This window comes from Triticum dicoccoides, chromosome 2B (assembly GCF_002162155.2).
Source record: "Triticum dicoccoides isolate Atlit2015 ecotype Zavitan chromosome 2B, WEW_v2.0, whole genome shotgun sequence".
Taxonomy (NCBI): Eukaryota; Viridiplantae; Streptophyta; class Magnoliopsida; order Poales; family Poaceae; genus Triticum; species Triticum dicoccoides.
The window spans coordinates 384,323,600-384,344,194 of NC_041383.1; the positions used below are offsets into that span (position 1 = coordinate 384,323,600).

The 20,595-nt window shown below is 44.4% G+C and overlaps 1 non-coding gene and 3 pseudogenes across 1 annotated transcript; 1 reads left to right on the forward strand and 3 right to left on the reverse strand.

The window, feature by feature from the left end:
• Nucleotides 1–2,216: 2,216 nt before the first annotated feature.
• Nucleotides 2,217–2,836, reverse strand: LOC119363791 (annotated as a pseudogene).
• Nucleotides 2,837–6,150: 3,314 nt separating this feature from the next.
• Nucleotides 6,151–6,761, reverse strand: LOC119367724 (annotated as a pseudogene).
• Nucleotides 6,762–8,773: 2,012 nt separating this feature from the next.
• TRNAK-UUU lies at nt 8,774–8,853 on the reverse strand. Its single transcript has one exon. It is a non-coding gene; the product is annotated as a tRNA-Lys (tRNA).
• Nucleotides 8,854–12,202: 3,349 nt separating this feature from the next.
• On the forward strand, nt 12,203–14,527 carry LOC119360892 (annotated as a pseudogene).
• The last annotated feature ends 6,068 nt before the right edge of the window (nt 14,528–20,595 follow it).

Sequence of the window (20,595 nt, forward strand, 5' to 3'; positions counted from 1 at the left end):
AGGGTTTACGCGTCCTAGTCCGAACCATTGGGTTGATCAAAAGAAGAAAGTCAAAGGAATTGAAAGGTAGAGTAAGAAGCATCGCCCAGCAGAGTGATTGAGGGAGTCTTCCCCATCCCAATGGTCTTCTTTTTGTTTTCACTCTCCTATTTTGATTTTGGAAGAGTTCTACTACTGTTTCAGTAGTTCTAAGACCCTTCCTTCCCTTTTCAAGTGCTTGCTATCCCTCTCGCTCTACCCATCCAGAGGGAGCCCTAGTTTCAGCATAATAGCCTCGTTTTGAAGCGCTCGCTTCATATGGACGTACGTCGAACAAAGGAATCTTATCGGCATACCCACCTGTTGGGCGAGGTTCACTTGACCGACCAACCGACCCAATAGTAGGAGTAGGTGGCTGGCTTCTTATGTGAAGAGAACGGATGGAGAAACAGATGCGCGAAAGAACTAGTCCCTTGGAAAGCTTCATTTTCCTAACCCAACCTAAGCATAATGAGCTGGTTATTTGAGTATCGAAGCTGTCGAGTGTTCCATTCTTTCGTATGTAGACCCCATCGAAGAAGGAGAATCAGAAATGGAACTAGTCGAACACGCATAAGATACCGGTTTTAGGCATAACCCCAGGTTAAATAAAGTAGTAAAGGAGCCCAATCTAGCTAAAGAGGGTCTTCTCCGCCACCATAACCAACTAGCTACGTAGATGAATTATCCTTGCGTTCAGCTATCAAACCCATCCACTAGAGCTTGAACCCATGCTTGCTCAAACCATCTGTTTTCTCTTCTAACGAGCATGGCTTTCCTGTCAGCTACACTAGAGACGTCTCAACAGTTTAGTTTATTCATAAGCCTAGTACACAAGGAGGGTTTTAGCACGCACTAGCTGTACTGTAGTATGATCTGGTATCAGCTGCTGTCTCTCCTTGCTATTATAGTGTAGTATAGGTCGCCTCAAACTCAAACAAAAACGGGTGCATAGTTCTACTGCGTCTTATCGAATAGTGCTTTTGAGTCAAAGTGCAATCACCATTTCATGTACACCATCTTTGTCAATATCTGCAATTACCTGTAGAAAGAATGTGAAAAACAACTCAAGGTCATTTACAGAACGAACAGCAAAAAATAAGCAAAAGGATACAAAAGGTTCACTTACTGGGGTGGACAAGATGTGAGCATAGATGCTCAAGTACTCTTCTTCTGCGAGACTCCATCCAAATCCACCACTTACTTGTTGGTTGGTGTTCCATTCTGTTATCTTATACTATGCTGCCTTCTTCAATTCCATTCTTCGTCTCCCTAGTCGAAGTCTTCTTGCTGGCCCAACCCAACATGCATTTTAGAGTGCCGTGCCAGGGCAATAGGCGCTCCGCCAGTCACGCATGATCGCCAGAGCCTTTCTTGGCTATGTAAATATAGGGCCGGAATAAGTGCAAGATCCTCAACAAAATGGATTAAGGTGGGCTTCGGATTTTTCATAATTTTTTTCTATCTTTTCATCAAGTTCTTGTTTGATCTGCCGCTATTATCACAATATCCCTCCTTTTAGGGTTAATGCTATCAATGGTGAATCGATCATTCGCTATCCTTTTTTTTAGAAGAGCTTTTTTGAATGGAAGAAAAGTAGTGAAACCCGCGATGGCTATTGAATAACCTCCTTTGATTTTTTTATAATAAACCCTTTGACCTTTTTCTTCGTTCGCCAAATCTTCTTCAGTTCTATCCAAGCTCGGTTTTGTCTGAATCTTTGTGGAAGAAGAAGCATTCGCCAGCCGCTACATCAAGGGATCCCACAAAATCATTAAACCTGGCGGCTGCTCGCTCTTTGATCAGTGATTCACCGGCCACTAGATCGATGAAGAATCTCTCAAAAATCCACTTTTTGATCAGTGATTCACCAGCCACTACATTCTTGGATCCCACCTTATTCTCAAACCTGGTGGCTTGCTTGATTGGCAGTCCTGTAAGCTCATCTTGCATACAAATTTTGGGGGTACCAGGGCCTGCATCCACCAAGAACATTTCTTCCCTTAAGCGTAAGAATAAAACTGAAGATTGTGAGGCGTTTCCACTACATAATAAGAAACTAGAATTAGATCTTGGAAATGATCGACTCCAATAGATGCTCATCATAAGCTTTTTTCCCCTCCTATTCCTATTGATGAGAAGTATCCAGCAGCGCCACACCAGAGTGACTTCTGAAGCGCTACGGATGGGGCGAAATCCGGCAGCCAGTTGCTGGCTCTGAATAACCAGCCCAGCAAGAAGCTAAATTCTTCCATAACATAACATAACGGGGCGGGGTTGCGCGCGAGCCGAGTGACGTAGGTGCACAAGAGTACTCGCGCCACAACCATCTCTTTTTTATAGGTTCTACGGACCGATGCCTCCTGCTTCATCTGGTAAAAAAGAGTCATAGATATGCCTGTAATTAGAAGGAAGAACCACCATAAAAATCTTCCTCGCGTATCGTCTGTAGCGGAACTATGAACGGGAGCTAGCAATCCGGACCGTATTGAAAAGGTTCCTAAGACACAGCATGGAAGAGTCAAAATATTCAGAAGCGAGGTCCAAGAATGAAGAAGGGGTAGAATTACTGAATGAATATGAGCTGTGGCTAATATTCGAGGCATAAAAGACGCATTTTCTACGGGATCACGAAACCACCAGCCACCCCGACCTAATTCATGATGAGCCCACCAACTTCCTGGCAAGATGCCTATGGTTAAAAACAACCGACGTGTCAAGATCCAAATTTGAATTGGTTCCTGGTCCTGGTGAGAGACCACCGTGTTCGCGCTGGCGGTCCAACAAAGAGGCGAAGTAGTGGTGTATTTCTTTCCATTACGAACGACACACTTCGCCTGCTCCCTCCCCGTGTCCATTAGCGCTCCTGTCCAGAGTGAAGAGAAGGTGAAAAAGCGCCGCCGAAGCTGCATGAGCAGGCTTCTATTACTACACAACAATAGAGCAGGTGCGTCGCCCACAAAATGTTTAAATGATCGGGTAAAGAGCGAGCTTCTTATATGGGATCCAACGCATCTAGCAGGGCGAAGCAGCGTTCCATTCTTTTCGGCGGCATCCTTTCGCATTGGCGGCGAGTGGAGTGCCACAATCCAATTCATCAATTTTTTTTATCTACATAACCCAAAGCCCATAGCACTGGCGACATCTCCGGCATAAATGCAAGGAGGATGTATAGCTGATATAGGATCTTGTGGAACTAGATTTGATTCTGCAAGCGGTTCGGTACGAACGAAGAAATTTCAAACAAAAGGATCGGAACTCGCTGATAGGAAAGGAGAGAATAAGGTGACTCGGAGCCTAAGGAAGGTGACTCGCACAGACAGCTGACTCCTATTCAATAGAAAGGAATAGCCAAACCTACCCAGCCGGCTGGTCAATCTTAGTGATCTTATCGGCCGGCAAAGCGAGACGGACGACCATGGTCCCGACCTTACCAGCACCGTAGGTTTACTAATCAATGAAGCCCCTCAACCTACTATCTTTTCTTACAAACTCAACCAAGCCTAACCAAACCCCATGCTCACGACATGTTCTTGATATTGATGTAGTTGGAGGGAGTCAGAGACTACCACGGAATCCTTCCATAGTCACCCCGGTGACTTTTGTCACCAAAGCGTCACGAAAGTTTCCAAGACCCCTCATATATTCTCCAGTGGGGATTAGTCGGAGCACGTAGGAATGCCGACCACTACATAAGCCACATCTGGCTGAGGCGAGAAGCAAGCGGGGGAGAGTATTTTGAAGTACAAGAGCGTTGGGGTGGGACACTAGTACTTAAACTAGGGTTGCTTCTTAGCGCTAATCTTGCGTTTTTCAGCAGTTAGTTGTAGCGCGCCTTCCCTCCTTCTCTCATTTCGGAAAGATTTGGCAGTATTTTCTTATGATGACCTGGTCGAGAGAGTACGAAGCATCGGTGTAAAAGATTGAGTGGGATGGTTATAGTAAGGGGCGAACCAAGTGCTTGCGCGAAGAAGCGAATCAATCAGAATGGAGACAAGGAAAGGAATCGAGGCCTGGCCCGGTAGCGATGCCTCTCACGCGGATGGGAGTTACTTTTCTTTATCACTGTAAGCGTTACGAAATGGACCCGCATTTCCCTTTGCTTTTCTTTTGCAACTAAGCTTAAAAGAAACATAGTAGTCTTTCAAGCCATTAGAAAACTCATTAAGTGCTCTGTTGAGTGAATGCCTGTTGAGAAGCTTAGGTCATACATTTCCAGCTAATTAGAATACAACCATGAAGGTGGGGTTCGAATGCCATACAACTATTTATTCTGGTAAGTAGGATTGGAATGTAGTCCCTTTTTATTGGATCCGCCGCTCCGTTAAGTGAAATTCAAAGTAGATGTGGAATAAGACCAGCATTATGAACTACTCATCGCTGAATGTTACGTACTGCCATTCCAACTAGCCAACTAGCTATTAACTATTAAGGGGAATTCCTCCCAAAGGTCGGAAACTCTATTTATTTATGGGACTGAACTTACTGATACAGTCAGATTTAGGAAAAAATGCATGCATGTTTCACATACCCACTCGCTGAAAAGAGGTCAGGTCAGCAAAAACACAGGACCCAGAAATTCCATATAGCAGCGATCGAGACCACCCCTGGGAATCTCGGCAACCCACATTTGAGGAAACCGCTACTTCAAGATAGGTTGGTCTTGATTGAAGGCATGTTTCAGAAGTTAGCCATCACCCACAAAGCTGTTCGCACTCCAGAACAATCAAGAAATTGGGGGTGGGACCTGCGGGCATAATGCAGGCTGGAACGTGGGAATTCGAGGTCTCATGAACGAGTTTTTTTCATGGACAAACATACTTTCCGGTCTTTTTATGGATCCTTTTAGATCTACGGGCCGACCGTTCACATGAGCATAGGGAATCTATACTCGAGCCTTCGACTTGGCCCCTGGCAGGATAGGTGAGGAATCACTCTTGAGATCTGATCTATTGGGGCCTACAACTTCGCCAAAGCTGACTAGCATCCCTTTCCGTGGTGAACTGGCCATCCCATACCTTCATTTTGTCTCATGTGTGTTGAACATTGTCTTCCTCGGTTCCAGCTTCACTAATGTAGGTAGGGCTGGGCGAGAAAGGGTCCCCTCTTGCCTATTAGTAAGCGGGCCTTCGATTCCACTGGGGTCTTACGGTCTCATAGAGGGGGGAGAACTACCTAACTAAAGAAGAATAGTGCTATTTATAAATAAGAGTAGGCGTGGAGAGCTTTTTGCGGGGAAACTTGCAAGTCAAGTTTGGGGGGAGGCGGGCGTCGACCCAACCTTATGAGTATTTGGACTATAACAGTTCCGATGAACAGTCACTCACTTTTGACAATTATACGATTCCAGAAGATGATCCAGAATTGGGTCAATCACGTTTATTAGAAGTTGACAATAGAGTGGTTGTACCAGCCAAAACTCATCTACGTATGATTGTAAGAAAGCCAAACAATACCAGGCTTTCTTTGTTCGGTAGGATATTTTGCACTTTCATATTCTAGTTCCTCATTTGAGTGTTCTTTTGCTCTGTTGGTGGGGCATAAACTCAGAAATAGTTTCGACCACAAGAAACTCTTATTTGGCATTCTGACCTGTTGATACTTGCAAGAAGAGCTTCAGTCTTTGAAACCGTTGCGCGAAACTCGTTATCCGTAATGGCCCCACGGTGTTGATGTCTAGTGCTACATCATACCTACAAGTTGCAATACTTTTCTTGCTATGGAATGTGAACTTACACATTTAGTAATGGAAGCAATCCTTGGTGCAAGACTAGTATAGCTTCACGTGGAGAGATTTTTTCTCAGGAATAAAGAGAAAAAAGCAACTGCAAGCGTTCGGGGATTCTCCTTTTGAGACCGCGAAAGCAGAGCTGGTTACGTCCATTGGGGAAAATTCCCAGTTTCGTATGGGACTGCTTTTGTCTCTGGATGTCAAATGCCCCTTGACGGGCAAACGGGAGGCTCTCCAAAAGACGATAGACGCCATCTTGAAATGCCAAGGGAAGCCCGCAGACTCCCTAGCGTCTCTACTCGACCTAAAATGCGATCTCGAGGACCCCGAAAAACTCGAGACAACTCTCTGTCCATATTTAGGACGGTTAGGGCAATTTTTTAAGAAATAAAAACCTTCTGTCAATTTATCCACACTTCCATGACTTCTAGAGGAAAGCTAACTGCTTGGTAGCTGGGAGCTGTATGAGCGGTAACGTCCACGTACGGCTCCGTGAGAAGGTGGACAGAAATGGCCTTGTTGTACCTCACTCCCGTCTTCAATGGGGTCTGCTCTTTTTCTTAGGAGAGTATGCCAATATGCTCTTAATTAGGTGCGGGGATTTGCATCTGACATTCGTTGGGCTTTCCTCTGCGGGAGCCCGCGTCCCGGCCTTTTTGTGCAATAAACCCCTCCGCCCGAAGACTAGTGATAGGTGGTCCCGCGGAGCTTTCGGAGAAGGGTAGCCTAGTGTGTAAGCACAACAATGAACCACGGCGAACCCTCAGACGACCCTTCTAAGATAAGGGGGGAGATCCTCAGTAGTGGTGACCCTTTGACTCTTCCACTGACTTATATATGTACCGAATGCTCATACGGGAAAGTGAACTCCTGGGTCTGGAACCTGGGGGGGGGGTTGCTCCGATAAAAAATCCTTTCTTTCTCGTCCACTCTAGGGGGTGCGGACACACCTACGCGGATTACAGGTGACGGTTACAAGAATGGCAGGGAAGTGAAGAGTACCCGACGACATTCAGGGATGAATGTAGACCCATCGGGCGGGGATAATCATTCCGATCCTGGGAGAGGTGGCGCACCCTAAGCCCAGCTTCTCGGAGCTGCTATTGCGAAATACGGCTTCCTTAATATCCAAATTTCAACAAGGGGGATGGGCTGCTCGCCTTCATAGAAAGGCGACCGGGCCTAGATTAGATGTTCGGCTTTTTATAGAATAGAAAGAGAAGGTAAAGGGGGGGGGGGTTGGAGATTCTTTCAAGAATGCATGGCTTCCTCCTATTCCGCTTCAACAGAAGCCCTTAAAATCCTGCTGCTATGGCAGCAAGGGTTATCCATTTCATAGGCGAGGGTGGGGGAGAAGCAAGCCGAACCTCTGATCGACCCGGACATGTCAAAAATTCTCGGCGCCAAGAGAAAGACGAGATTCAGTAAGTAATTCAGTGAGTGCTTTCTTTTATAAGAAGAGCGTCGGCTTGGAAGAAGAAAATGAAATACGAACAACCGCGCTAGTTGTAATAGATCGACTTGAATGCGTCTTCTTGCTCCAGCATTCAAGTTCCTTTTCAAGGGAGGACGACGTACCATGATACTTTCTGTTTTGTCGAGCCCTGCTTTGGTCTCTGGTTTGATGGTTGTACGTGCTAAAAATCCGGTACATTCCGTTTTGTTTCCCATCCTAGTCTTTTGCGACACTTCTAGTTTACTTATTTTGTTAGGTCTCGACTTCTCCGCTATGATCTCCCCAGTAGTTCATATAGGAGCTATTGCCGTTTCATTCCTATTCATGGTTATGATGTTCAATATTCAAATAGCGGAGATTCACAAAGAAGTATTGCGCTATTTACCAGTGAGTGGTATTATTGGACTGATCTTTTGGTGGGAAATGTTTCCGAAGATCATTCAGGGAAGAGAAGAAGACATGGGAAAGAAGAGCACGATTGTAAGTAGGCATCAATAGATAGATATGATTGGTTGACGAAGATTGGCTTCTTGGGCCCCCGTAGGGCTATGTTGCTATGCTGCTAGAAAGAAAGGCAAACCCTCTTTATCATCCAACACAGGATCTCCCTATGGAATACCACCATAGTCTTTCTCCATCTCACTCAATAGTATATATCGATATAAATAGCTCAGCTCACGAAATAGAGCGAGCAAGAGCTCGAACTTGGTAGGAAAGTTCGGATAAGTCGACTCAACTCCTTAGTGCAGCATACACTTGCTAAAGCAAAACGAGGCTCATCCATTTGTTTTGATCCGAATCACACTCTAGACCAGCTCTTCTTATTTCGAGTAATAGCGGAAGGAGTGCCAAAGCCCATTTTAGTAGAAACCTGCTGCCCTTTTATAGTAATGCGGAGTGACATAATCAATCGAATTCGACTCGTTGGTTCCCCTTATTAGTCAATTGCTTTGACGTATCAGGTGGGAATGGGAGAGCCTCTTTTCTTTCCGCAATGGAATCGGCTTAAGCTCGACCTTTTCTTTCATTTCCTATCATAGGGATATAAAAATAAATCCAATTGCGTTTTTCTTAGTTTAGAATATCAAAAGACATCCCACAACCCGATCTTAGGTTCAGAGTCGCTTTGTGGGAACTTCAAGAGAGAGAAGAGAGATCATAGCTTAATATCAAAGGTCAGGTATACCTGCCTACGTTCAGCATACACATTCACTAGTTCCATTCGGAACCTTTCTCTAGATGGAATCCTGATTCGACTTTCAAATGCAAGAGCAACAATGCCATGAGGGAGCCCTATCTAAAAAATGCAAGGCCAGACCCCACTTTCTTTAATCGAGCGGGCCACCCCAACTAACTAGTGCTTGACTTGACTTTCCCCCGCACCCTATCCAATGAATAAGGAGAAGGCCAGCCTATCAATGGCCGAGCCAGTCTGATCTCCTTTATACTGACCTCAAACAACAAGCGAAGTCGAGATGTTGATGAGAAAGGGGCTTTTCTCAAGGCCAAAGAGTGCTCTTTGAAGGCAACTATGCATCCTTACGAATACAAGAGTGTTTTTTTTGTTGTGGGTATAGCAGGACTTGAACCTGCGACCATTAGGTTAAAAGCCCAATGCTCTACCAACTGAGCTATATGGATATGAGCTTTCCCTGAATAAGGATCAAAATATGCTTCCTAAAACAGCATGTGCTAATTGGTATATTTATTTATGCATCAATGACGATAGATGCATTCGCCATAGTTCCAGCATTATGGCAAACCCGTGTCAAATATATAGCAGATTTGGGCGCTCTAGCCAAAACAAATCCTATTTCGGCTATGACATTCTCCATTACAATGTTCTCATACGCACTGCTGAAGGTACTGAAAGAATGGAGGATGTTCGTTCTGTCGACAGTTCCTCGGAAAGTATCTCAGGCAATGAATGAGCAATTGGTTGCGCCCTTTACTGGTTCTGAAGTAAAGGCCCCTGGCCCGGACGGCTATCCAGCCCACTGAGCGATGATCTCCTACAAGCGAGTATAGTAAGGTTGACTTCAATTGAGACAGAAATGTCACCGGTCACCTCCTTAGCGTGACAATTAACACCACTTTCTTATTACCTAAGAGATTAGATAAGGGAAGAAGGCAGGCCAAAGCTTATAGATTCGGAGATCGTACTTCTAACGCTTTGTCTGAGTCAGTCCTACAACCCCTTCCGGCTGAGACACGAATCCTAGCCTATCTGAGTCGCAGAATGAAGGGCTCTTCAGAAGGTGCCGCACAAGTCTCCTTTGAGACTTCGGAGTCAGGAATTTTTTTCCAATGAAGGCGGATTTTCTGCGTTCCACAACACGAACAGGGTGTATAGAAGATCGATGTGCCATCTTTCTAACCACCTTCATTTGTTGTATGATCAGTAGGGAAGGGAGCCTTTGATAAAGGGACCCCCAAACAAGAAATCTACTATCTCAGAGCAACAGTCAAGCTCGTATCGCGGAACTAGAACATTTCTTTGATTGATAGGTCAGATAGGAAGCAGGCAAGCAAACCAAGTTATAGGTTTGGAAGTTAGAACTCGGAAAGGTTGTCCTGTGACTACCTTTGAAGTCTTTGGGTAGGACATCAGGCTAAGGTCTTATGATGAGCCACGCGCATATGAGGTTTACTGCAGCCCTAAAGCTCTGTCCCCTATCCTACCACTAGATCTCCTATGCCGGAACATGAAGAAAGAAAGTTGTGAGTGTAGTCTTAGGAACGAACCCGGGGTTGCTCTCGCAAAAAGATTGTACTAAAGAAAGCTAGAAAGCTCAATTCCAAGCTTTAAACCTCTGGTCCACGGGTCGGTGAACGAATGGGTTTTGGGAAATAGAGAACATGGACTCGATTGAAAAAAGGTGGCACCGGAATGAATAGCCCACTTGTTTCGGGCAAGAATGAATGGGACCGATCGACTCGAGTTACCGAGCGACCTCCACTCTTTGACTCGAGCTTTCGCTTCTGCTTTTCTCTTGTTTTGATTTATTAGATTTTTAGGGAAAGAAGAGGGTCTGAAATACAACTATGTCTACGAGTGCCGCGAATGAACCTTCGGTTCTTCCCAAGAACAAGGATTCCACTCTATCTCATATTTTTGTATCCTTTTCAAGGGCCAACCCTGGGCCAAGGTGAGCGCATCCGGGCCTATTGCTCTTGACCTCTTCAGTTGTGCAGGCACAAATATGAACTGGTCTAAGTTTGATCTTGACGATCCCCACAAGCTTCTGTTATCTACTTGAATGCAAATCAGAAAAGAGGAAGTCGCAATGCATTTTATTTTTAGAAAGAATAAAAGACACGTGGATGGTATCGATCAAGAGACATGGCTAAAGGATGGAAGTGAATTAGAATCAGACGGTCGTCGAACGAAGCTTTCTTCCAAACCCTTGACTGGAAGATAGTCAATACTACCTTGCTATTTGTAGAATTCCTCTCCTGGGTCGGAGAATATATTACTTTCTTTACCGACATGCAAGTGGAATAAGACCAGCATTATGAACTACTCATCACTGAATGTTACGTACTGCCATTCCAACTAGCCAAACTATTAAGGGGAATTCCTCCCAAAGGTCGGAAACTCTATTTATTTATGGGACTAAACTTATTGATACAGTCAGATTTAGGAAAAAGTGCATGCATGTTTCACATACCCACTCGCTGAAAAGAGGTCAGGTCAGCAAAAACACAGGACCCAGAAATTGCATATAGCAGCGATCGAGACCACCCGCTGGGAATCTCGGCAACCCACATTTGAGGAAACCGCTACTTCAAGATAGGTCGGTCTTGATTGAAGGCATGTTTCAGAAGTTAGCCATCACCCACAAAGTTGTTCGCACTCCAGACCAATCAAGAACCAACAATGCACAGGAAGAGGCGATCTTCCTATCCTAGCACGATACTTAGAATGAATGGACTAAAGATCCACTTTTCAAAAGGGACGGCTCCGCCTACATGTGAAGATCTTTCAAGCGAAAATAATGGGTAGCCATGAGAAATCTCGATCGGCGACTCAGATACCATGATATCATTGGTCGAAGGGAATCCACTACCAAAAGAGAAAGAGTTCAGCTGCCCCGATTTCTCGAAGGGTAAGAAGAAAATAAGAAGTTTCTTGAGCAGTGAGGAGCACAGCAATTTGTGCTCTGAGCGATAGAGGTCAAAGGTGCTACTAAAAGGGGCAATGAGATAACAGCTTGAAACAATAGGAGAGAAGTGGTAGCTTCATGTCGGGGCGAACTGAAACCTTACTCATCAAAACGTTGGAAGCGACTTGAGATATCTTTTGGGAAGAGAGAATAACTATAGATGCTCGATATGCATATTGATCGATCGATCTCCGCATCCTGCCAGTTCGCTAAGTAGACTCACTCTACCGAGGGGCAGAAGAAGATCAAGCCGATAAGGGGAAGCGCTGAGAAGAATCTATCTCTTATATAAATATAAGAGCACGCTTTATCTCTATGCACACAAAAAAAGGGGATCTTGTGATGATGGAATATAGAAATAATAAATTATAGGGTAGTATACGGTTCAATGTTTAGTAAGGATAGAACATTTATTACTCTAAATAGTTAAATCGGAAGGTATATTGACGGTCCCATTTCTTTATATTATGATAACATTTAATAGTGTTTTTGTTTTATACCGTCAAAGCTCAGATAACTTATTAGTTTTTATATGATATTGTTAACTATTCTAAACTACACGTATAATATATTTTTGCATTAATATATTTAGTACTCATCATATTGGAGAATATTCAAGTCACATTGGCACCAGGGAACAGGTTTTCCTCGAGCTAGGCTTTTCACTTCACGGCACGGCAAAAATGATTGAATTTTTGGTTGGTGTATACTCGGCCTTTCCCACTGTAGTTTGGAGCTCACCCTTTATTTACACCGACCCAATCTACAATCAACAAAATGTAATTTTATAAGAAAGAAATCAAGCGAAAGCTAACTGTCAGCTATAAAGAAATGCTTTTGCTTTCTATCCAGCAGCTGATGCTTTATGTAGTAAAGAAGGAACTTCTTGGACTTAGCACGGTACTAAGGTCTCTGGAGCGAGTGACGGATTATATCTTTTGGAACATTAGAGGTTGTGGACAGCACTCATAGCTCCTCTATTTCTCAAGGGTCTATGCTTCCTGTTTGCACTCTTTCTAGGTCCAATGCGATAGAGAAGCAGGCAGTGAACGGATTCATCCTGCAAAAGTGGCCATACTAAGAGCTCTGGCTAGTCCTTGCTTCATGAGGTACATACTTCTTTCGGTCTGCTCTGTTGCCGAGCTTCCATTCGCGGACACCTACATTCCCAAAAGGCTAGGGCAGGGCAAATACATGAAGTCGGAATGATTCCCACACCTGGATTGAATGCTCCGCCAAAGTAAACCTAAACAATTAATTGAAGGAAGTTGGTCCTTAATAATTAGAAACTTCCATCCGTTTTCTTTCAAAATGTTGTTTCCCACAACTGGGATCTCCTTGAGGTGGAAAGCTCCGCAAGGAGGTGCCTGGAAGTGGAACAGGGGATCCGGTGGGAAGAAATCCCCAAGAGCAAGGCAAGTCTTGAAAGATCTGATCACGAGCATGCTCTCGACTTGTTTAAGTCGGAGGATCTTAGAAGGGAATTAGAAAAAAAAGCAGTGTAGCTCAGTAATTCTGATTCTTTTCTCTTCCAGCCCCCGGCCCCTCTTTGATAAGGAAAGTTTTCATTTCTAAAATTAAAAATGACAAATATGGTTTGATGGCTCTTCTCTACTAACCACAAGGATATTGGGACTCTCTATTTCATCTTCGGTGCCATTGCAGGAGTGATGGGCACATGCTTCTCCGTACTGATTCGTATGGAATTAGCCCGACCTGGCGATCAAATTCTTGGTGGGAATCATCAACTTTATAATGCTTTAATAATGGCTCACGCTTTTTTAATGATCTTTTTTATGGTTATGCCGGCGATGATAGGTGGATTTGGTAATTGGTTTGTTCCGATTCTGATAGGTGCACCTAACATGGTATTTCCATGATTAAATAATATATCATTCTGGTTGTTGCCACCAACTCTCTTGCTCCTATTAAGCTCAGCCTTAGTAGAAGTGGGCAGCAGCACTGGGTGGACAGTCTATCCGCCCTTAAGTGGTATTACCAGCCATTCTGGAGGAGCAGTTGATTTAGCAATTTTTAGTCTTCATCTATCAGGTATTTCATCAATTTTAGGTTCTATCAATTTTATAACAACTATCTTCAACATGCGTGGACCTGGAATGACTATGCATAGATTACCACTTTTTGTGTGGTCCGTTCTAGTGACAGCATTCCTACTTTTATTATCACTTCCGATACTGGCGGGGGCAATTACAATGTTATTAACCGATTGAAACTTTAATACAACCTTTTTTGATCCTGCAGGAGGGGGAGACCCAATATTATACCAGCATCTATTTTGGTTCTTCGGTCATCCAGAGGTGTATATTCTCATTCTTCCTGGATTTGTTATTATTAGTCATATCATATCGACCTTTTCAAGAAAACCGGTCTTCGGGTATCTAGGCATGGTTTATGCCATGATAAGTATAGGTGTTCTTGGAATTCTAGTTTGGGCTCATCATATGTTTACTTGGGCTTAGACATTGACACGCGTGCCTACTTCACTGCAGCTACCATGATCATAGCTGTGCCCACAGGAATCAAAATCTTTAGTTGGATCGCTACCATGTGGGGAGGTTTGATACAATACAAAACACCCATGTTATTTGCTGTAGGGTTCATCTTTTTGTTCACCATAGGAGGGCTCACTGGAATAGTTCTAGCAAACTCTGGGCTAGACATTGCTCTACATGATACTTATTATGTGGTTGCACATTTCCATTATGTACTTTCTATAGGAGCCGTTTTTGCTTTATTTGCTGGATTTTACTATTGGGTGGGTAAAATCTTTGGTCGGACATATCCTGAAACTTTAGACCAAATCCATTTTTGGATCACTTTTTTGGGGTTAATCTAACCTTCTTTCCCATGCATTTCTTAGGGCTTTCGGGTATGCCACATCGCATTCTAGATTATCCAGATGCTTACGCCGGATGGAATGCTCTGAGCAGTTTCGGTTCTTATATATCCATAGTTGGGATTCATCGTTTCTTCGTAGTTGTCGCAATCACTTCAAGCAGTGGAAAGAACCAAAAATGTGCGGAAAGTCCTTGGGCTGTTGAACAGAATCCAACCACACTAGAATGGTTGGTACAAAGCCCTCCGACCTTTCATACTTTTGGAGAACTTCCTGCGGTAAAAGAGACAAAAAGCTAGGTGCATATACGTCCTAACTATTGCCTCTTTCTGGCTCCGTATTGATAACTCGAGTTGGATTTTGTGTACCTAATTCTAACGAACTTTCGCCGTCTGAGAAACTCAGTTGGCAAAAGTCGATAGCGAGACTGAATAAGGCTTACACCGTGTATAAGAAAACCTTATTCGAGGGGGAGGGTGTGAGTAGGTGGATGGATTACTGTGAAGGTCTCTGTGAGCTTGAGGGCAGTGAAGACTATTGTCTCCACCACTAAAAACGGGTAATACTCGCTCAAAGTGATGAAATATGTCGAGGAAACATAAGCAGTTTCCTGTGTAGTGATCTCTGTTCATGGAGATCATGAGGCCACTGACACCCTTGTGGGTAGGTGGGATAGAAGAGTGGGTATGTGGGCTTCTATCAAAAGATACCGCTCCTATCGCCACGTGAATATCTCCCTCGCCCCTGGCGTCGAGAAATGACATCCAATCTTTTTGTGTCGATCATATATATTATGTGTATAAGTTTTGATTCTTCAACTGAAATAGTCTAATCTACTATTTTTAAACGACCTTCCCAATCAGTGAAGGCAAAAACTGTAAGGCGGTTTGAGCGCTAGAGGTAATAAGGGTTCTAGCCGAATTTGGCGGGAGATGATGGGTATCTAGTACAAATAGAGTGAAAGATTACGAAATAACTAACCCTTGGAAAGCATGAGATCTCATTTATGATCAGCCCTTTTCTAGGTGAATCTGATAGCACAGTTGAAGAATAATTGGCGACGTTCTGTGATAATACGGGATAGCGTAATGTTGTTTAGGATGATCGAGTAGTGGTATGATCGGAACTAGTATTTAGATATATGTGACTTTGCTTCGTTGATGGAACTCGACCTTTGAACAGATTCCATGTTCAGATCCATCTATCTCTCCTCCCTCTTTCTTTGAACCTTTGTTATTCCTTCTCAAATAGGACATGTATGTTTCCCTAGATAAGAATACTCATCATTATTAGTAATAGGTTACTCTATCAAAAACGTTCTATCCAATTCCCTGAATCATTCACTATCATACTCAGTCTCGCCTTCGCTTAGTTGAGGGATACTAACATCGCCATCTACACTGAGGAATATCTGAGATTTCTCGGGCTTCACGACCATGCCTCCACCACCATGTTCGATCACTGAAATACATCTGCTTAGAAAACATATGCACATCTCTCTTGAGTACCGGTATTACGAATGAGAAAAGGTTTGGTAGTTCAGGGTCAGTTGGTTCATCAATGGCTGGAACTTCTCCTGCTCCAACATCTGTGCCACTTTGCTTGGCATAAAGATCGTAATCCCAGTAGGACTCATCTTCTTCTCAAAACTCATGAGTGAGATGCTTGGCATTTATCCACAACTGAACTACTCTTATCCTAAGGAAGACTAGTTGTCTGCCTCGGCTCCAAGGCGGCTACCAAGCTCGTAAGCAAGCGGTCTGTTAATGATACTTAATGAAAAAGAGATCGGCTCTTGGATGATATATTTGGTTATAATAACACATTCCTTAGGTTAGAAACCGATTCAATCGACTACTTACTGAAATGAAATAAGAACCCTCTTTGGGAAAAGTTCTCGTTGTGATTAGAATGACCAGCACGAAAGCAGTGATATTCTAGGTCTGGCTCATAAATAGGCCTTGGCTCCGCGGCAAGTCCTTCTTAAGCATGTGATGGAGCTCAAAAATGGCGTTAGGCCGTGAGGGCAACTGATGACCATTCGGTCTATTGATAGGACAGTCACTACCGAAACCCCTTTCTATGTCCTTACGAAGATGGAATACGATCTTAAACTTAGACGAGTTGCTAACCGAAGGCAAAAACCAGGGATTTTTTGAGTATGTACCTCAATTTCCAACGGGAAATTCATATCTAATAGAGGACTAGATCGATGCTTTAATGCGAGGGTAGGGTATCTACTCGCTTTCTTGCCTTATCACGAGCTATTGAGAAGGGATCTAAGGGCATCCCTACCTACAATCCTTCCTTGGTGCCCCATTCCTATCTTCTTTTCCAGATCCTTTTTTTAAATTGAGCAGGGCCTTTATCTCCCTAGCTAAGGTTGGTACAATCCCTCTATAAGTATTTGTTAGTGGCTTCGCCCTTTGTAAGATAAGTGGGCCAATTGGGCCAAAGCGGAAGAGAAACCAGTATCTATTGACGGCGAGCCCGGATAATTGAAACAAGCAAGATACCATCTCTTCTTTAACTGAACTGAACAGAGCAAACCTCGACCGATGCGGCCAAAGAGCAAGTGGACTGAACTGCTCTCCCTTACTATGAATAAAACGGAGAGTAGAACCGAACATTTGAACCTCTAATTACCAGTATCTTTGGATACGGAGACCGAGGAAGAGTTCCTCCAATCTCTTTAAACACACTCTAATTGGGGGTCCAGATTCCATGTCGGAACCCACGTTATCCCTTGTTTAAGGGGAATAGATGAGATCCATGGCATATACCTCGTAACTAACAGAGGCAGACCCGGTTTAATGACACCTTTCACAATATCATTAACCCGAACCTCGTCCTCAGCAGTCAGAGGCGTGATAATTGACGCGAATGTCCTGTTATACTAAATATCTTTTTATCAAGCTATTATGATGCTTGCTTCTCTTCGGTTGGATTCCTCTCGAAAAAGGAAATTGTGCTTCTTCAGTTCTACATTCAAATTATTGTGAGTAGATGAATACCAGGCCTTTTCTGAGAAACTTGGTTTCGGGAACTTTGTGGGATCCTTGGTAGAGCCATTTGGAGCGGAGGGTAATCGGTTTATGACAAAGACTGTGCTTTCAAACACGACACCCAGGGGAATGGAGGCTTTGTACATAGTCGTTAGCGTTAGCATCCTGGCCTTTGCTTGGGGATTCTTCTATGGAATTCAGAACATGCCATTGCTTTGCCTTTGCTCGTCCCTTTGATTCAATCCTTCTTCTCCTCGAAAGCTACAACTAGAAAATATATTCTTCTTTGCCGGTGCGAATCCTTCTTTTGAATAACAACCATTGGCAAGAGCAGCGAAATCTGAATATTAATCCGAGGAAAGCCCATCCCTACTTCCCTTTGCTGTTATTCCTCGAAATCCTCTACTAGTCATTGGTTTCAAAGCAAAGGTATCCAGTATAGGGGGTCGTGGGCAGGTTAGTGTTTCATTTCGATAGGTGATAGTGGTATACCCAAACCATATGGTATAGGTCTTGGAAAGGAAAGTAAATCAAGTCCATCTTACAGGATTTCTTCACTTGCTTGGGCTTAAGCGGTACTAGTACCCGGAGAATAGTTCCATTCTCTTTCTCCACATGACACCCTTGTGTTGTCAAACTAATGAACCCCTCTCCGCCCCTGCTCCGACAAAGCAATAAGCACTAGGGTATCCACCCACCCGCCGGTTCGAATAGCCGGTTTCCTCCCCTTCCGCTCAAGCTAAAGGTTCTGGGCTACGGCTTCCGGTTCCATATTCCAATTCGTCTTCGGATAGCATTAGAAAATCCCTTTCATGCCTTGCCAATACAACTATTATTTTTCTTAGCCGAGGAGCCTTTGGAAGTACCATTGTTGGATCGGATTCTTCGGAGTTGCAAACCGGCAGACCTTACTTTCTGAAAAAGACAGAAGTACGGAAACTGATCCTATTTCAGATCTAGAATTGCATTCAAACTTAGGCCGTTTTGAATTGACATAGCTTGACCTGTGAACTCTCAGCGCGTACGACAGTTGCTTCGACAAACATTTGATAGACTAGCTTTCGTAGTGCCACGATCCTATCGAGTAAAATCATCCCCCGGGATAACGGACAGTGCAAGGCTACCCGCCTTACCACACTTTCCCTGAATGTAAGTTGCTCAGTCAACCAGGAAGATCATGGCAGCTAGACTAATTTGAGATTAGATTAGTGTCATCTGTAGCTCCCTGGTAATGAACTGAAAAAGAGACTGCTCACCGCTGAGAACAAGATGGCACAGGTTGTGGTTCTTCTCCAGTGTAGGCTAGCTGCTGGAACCCACCGAGTTCAAATCCGAGTTAGGAAATTAGACTCTGCGATATCGACCGAAGCGACGCTATACTGGAAAACTAAAGAAAGGTATGTCTTTTAGTCACATGAATTTCGCGAATTGAAAATTTGGGCAAGTTGACTCAGCTCTTTTTTCCGATAAAAGGTTTCCCCCGAGCCCCCTTCCAAAAGGAATAGAAGGCGCAAGCTAGACCTATTCAATAGATCAAGTCTAGCTTTGCCAACTATTTGAAAAGGAAGATTCGAATAGGAAACTAATTCAACGGAAAAGAAAGCTAAGCTCAAGACAAGACTAGAGGAGTGGGCTCCACTCTGCGAGATCTTGTTTCCCCCTCTCCGGTAGATCTATCCTCATCTCTACGGTTTCCAGTACCCACTCAGTTGCTCTAGTCACGCCTCTGGGATTCACTCCTCGAGGCTAGGAACAGTCCTGCGGCACCGGGTCGATACAGACTAAAGTCCATGTCTCCCCTATCCGGGGCATACGGCTGCTGACTCTACTTAAGCAGCCTAGAACCCTGGACTGCGGGCTTTCGCTCTTACCCATGAAGGGATAAGAGCACAGAGCCCTGGCTTTCCTGACTAGAGCTGATTCGTGGGTCCTGTTCTCCTACGTTCTGAGGAATGATCTACATCCGTTCCTTCCCTTTAACAACATCGGTTCGGATAAGTAAAGTCCCTTCGGTCGGTTCGCTCAGGTGGTCTTCCCTTATTTTCCCTAACGTTCAGAGTTGTTCTGGTTTGAGAAAGGAGCACCGCCAAGTCCACTAGGGGCGCCCTGAATGAATAAGAAATGGACAATTGAGGTCAGGCTTGCATGAAAAAAGAAGATAATAAGTTAGATGTACACACCTAAGGTTGGTAAGAACTGAGGGACAATGCCCCTCCTCACTAGGCCCATTAACGAAAGCAACTGCTACTTAATCGTAGGTTTGCTTTCGTGCAAGGCCCCCGCTGGTGGAACAGGCGGTTGTCATTTTCAAGTAAACGCCCCGCCCCCTTTCTTTGCCCGCCGGCCGCCTAGCTCGTTATTCTTTGAGATCTGGATAGAGTCTCGCTTCGAGGCGGGGGAAGCATGGATTCGATAGATCTATCGAATCCATGCTGCAAGCAGCAAGCATAGGCTAAAAAGGCAATAGTCTAACGTTGGGGTAGGGTGCGCCAAAACAACCGGGGGCCCCGGAGGAGTCAGTACAAAAGTACTATATTCTTTCCACTTACTTTCATTGGCTAGCTGCCTTTTGTAGCACGCGTACTCTGATCCTCTTCTACAAATCTACAACTCTCTTTACTGAGCGAGACTTCATCTATATCCCTAAAAGTGGATTTGGATTCCCATTTATTCTTTGAATGACAGCTTCAACTAGGCTCCACCTTAGAGAGGGTTTTCGGTTTGAATCAAGATAGGGTCAGGGGCGCGTCAGAACGGTAGCTGCTTAGTCTCATCCGAGAGTCCAATCTCTTTTGTGCTTGCTTTTGTGTCTTTGAATAAAAAAGAAAGAAGGGGGTCGATTTAGGCTCCTTCCCTTCCACTGCATAGCTGCGCTATCAGGTACTACGAGCCCTCTGCCCCGCGCATCTAACCAGCTCGCGTGGTTCACCGGTTCCACCGAAAACTCTCATTTGTTGAAGCGGAGCATAGTGTGGCGTCGAGCGAGAAAGGTCTCTTTTTTGGTTTATTCACTGATCTGAGTCAATTCCTTTGAGTTTCGTTCTTGCGACCGTACTCCCCAGGCGGAGTGTTTCACGCGTTAGCTGGGCCCCTGATCCGCGTAGACCAAGGGCGGCATGGACTACCAGGGTATCTAATCCTGTTCGCTCCCTATGCTTTCGCACCCCAGCGTCGGTAGGGACCCAGAGAGCTGCCTTCGCTTTTGGCGTTCCTTCGTAGATCTATGGATTTCACCCCTACACACGAAATTCCACTCTCCTTTGTCTCACTCAAGTGAATTGGATTCGAGAGCATTCCACCACTTTTTGGCGACTTCCACTTTCAACCCGATTCACTGCCTATGTGCCCTTTACGCCCAGTCA